Source organism: Galeopterus variegatus, unplaced genomic scaffold, assembly GCF_000696425.1.
Source record: "Galeopterus variegatus unplaced genomic scaffold, G_variegatus-3.0.2 Scaffold16655, whole genome shotgun sequence".
NCBI lineage: Eukaryota > Metazoa > Chordata > Mammalia > Dermoptera > Cynocephalidae > Galeopterus > Galeopterus variegatus.
The window spans coordinates 7,186-9,635 of record NW_007742766.1 but is presented as its reverse complement, the minus strand read 5'-3'; the positions used below and the strand labels follow the sequence as shown (position 1 = coordinate 9,635).

The 2,450-nt window shown below is 54.7% G+C and overlaps 1 pseudogene; it reads left to right on the top strand.

Annotated features, from left to right (window-relative positions):
- The first annotated feature begins 422 nt into the window (after positions 1-422).
- The window catches only part of LOC103582535, an 8,696-nt pseudogene continuing 6,668 nt past the window's right edge, over positions 423-2,450 (top strand).

The following is a 2,450-nucleotide window of genomic DNA, read 5'->3' as shown; positions in this document are numbered from 1 at the left end:
CTCCTGACAGGTGCCAGGCTGGGGGAAGTGGGACTGGGAAGTCCTGGCCCGGGATGGGGAATGAGCACTGCCCTAAGCTGGGATGGTCAGAGGGAGTGAGCAAGCCCAGGAGACTGGTGATTTCTGGATAACTAAGCTTCTGGCAACCTCCCAGTGATTCAGGCTGGGCCTTTCTGAACTCTAATCAGCCTCTCCCTGCCCCTCTCTCTCTCTCTCTCTCTCCTCCTCTCCCAGCTCACTCTGCCTTCTCCCCTGGATCTCCCTGGGTCTCCCTCCCCGTTCTCAGCCCTTGTTCACCTGACTCTGAGCCCTCCATGCCCTGCCCCCAGCACCCACCTCTCCTGCCCCTCTCCACTGTCCCTGGAGCTCCCGTGGCCCTGCCTTGGCCTCGGGTCCTCACCTCTGTCCCATCTGCCTGCAGGATGCCACAGCTGAGCCTGTCCTGGCTGGGCCTGGGGCCAGTGTCAGCCTCCCCGTGGCTGCTTCTGCTGCTGGTTGGAGCCACCTGGCTCCTGGCTCGTGTCCTGTCCTGGACCTACGCCTTCTATGACAACTCTCGCCGCCTCCAATGTTTCCCACAGCCTCCAAAACGGAACTGGTTTTGGGGTCACCTGGGTTTTGTGAGTGTCACAGCTGGACGGGTCTGGGGTGTCACAGTGCATGGACTTCCCATAGGACCAGAACTGGGACTCAGGAGTCTGGGAGTCAGGGAGTGGTCTGGGGTCCGGGCAGCAGAGAAGGAAGGGAGGTGGCTCACTCTGACCTCTGCGGTAACATCCCAAGTCTTCTCGCCAGCTGTCTCCTCCCCAGCCTGCTCTGGATCCATTTACTTCTTTTCTTCCCTACATTAGTGCACCTCTGAGGGCTTATGGGGTGGGCTGCACAGAGCAGGGAGCCCTGGTGTTCCCACATTCTCCACTGCTGGACTTGAGGCCTTCTATGGGGCAGTGTCCTGGATACGCCCCCTGCCCGGCCCATTTCCTTGTATCTTCCCACCTTGGGCTGCCGTATTCCCTCAGAAATTAGCTATGACCATACACATACATGAGCACAGCTGGGCCATAATGGAGCTGTGGCCAGTCTCCCACCCCCTCCCCTTTATAGGGCACCTTCCTCTTATCTTTCTCTTCCTCTCTAAGATGCACCAATGTGCCCTGTTGCCCAACCTGATAAAAGGTGTCCACTCACTTCCCCTTCCAGAAGATGTTTATGACTCCCTCTCCTCCAGACTTTGACCTATGATGTTAACCTGCTGTCGTTTGTGAAAGGCAGGACTGATAAGAATGTGAACATTATAAGGGAGAACATGCACAGGATGCCCTTTGCCCAGAAACAGGTGTGCAGAAGGTGCCACTGGTGGGAGCCATGTCCTGATGGAGAGTCAGAGCTCACCTCTGCTCCCCAGTTTCTGCCGAGGCTAGAAGGTCTCTGGTGTGCAGACCTTTTCCAAGGGAGGAACTGGAGGTCATTTGGGCCATACAGGATATGACAGGATGTGTGCATCAGCCTCAGGGAAAAGTCCTGAGACCACACTGCTGCCCACAGTATCCTCTGTAGCTGCTTCCAGGCTGGAACTACTCAGGCATGAGAAAATCCATTCTCTCGAGACAAGGTGGGCCTCTCTGCAGGCAGACAGTTTGTCTTCTCCTTCTGCCTGGGGTTGCACCCTTGGTACTTAGTGATGGCCCCAGGAGGGAAGGAGCAGCAGAAAGCACAGATTCCCTCCATCTGTGCAGAATCCAGACACGAGTTCACTGCAGAGGTTGCTCCAATTATAGAGGCTCCGGGGGGCATGATCTATCCTCTTCTGAGAAGGTGTGCTAGTCAGAATGCAGGCGCACCATGATATATGTGTGTGTGTGTGTGTGTGTGTGTGTGTGTGTGTGTGTGTGTGTGTGTGATACTTCAAAAACTTCACAGAAAAATAGAATTGAAAGGTAATAGGGGGCCAGCCCGGTGGCGTACTGGAGAGTGCGCCGCTTGGGAGTGCGGCGGCGCTCCCGCCGAGGGTTCGGATCCCATGGGGAGACCGGTTCCCGGTCACTGGCTGAACGCGATGCGGGCGCAACACTGAGGGTTGCCATCCCGTTGCCGGTCAGTAAAAAAAAGACAAAAAGAAAAAAAAAAAAAAAAAAGAAAGGTAATAGGAATCTTTCCTTGAACTTTTTGAAAAGTTCATTGTGTGTGCGCTCATGCACGTGTGTGTTTGTGTACAGAGAGAGAGAGAGAGAGAGAGAGAGAGGGAGGGAGGGAGAGACAGAAGAGGGGATTTTTTATGACAATTGGTTCACATGATTATGGAGGCTGAGAAGTACCACGCCGTGCTGACAACCAGAGAAGCTGGTGATGTGTCTCATTGTGAGTCGAAAAGACTGAGAACCTGGGGCTTCTGGTATAAGTCCTGGAGTCCAGATGCTCCAGAACCTGGAGTTCTGATGTCTGAGAGTAGT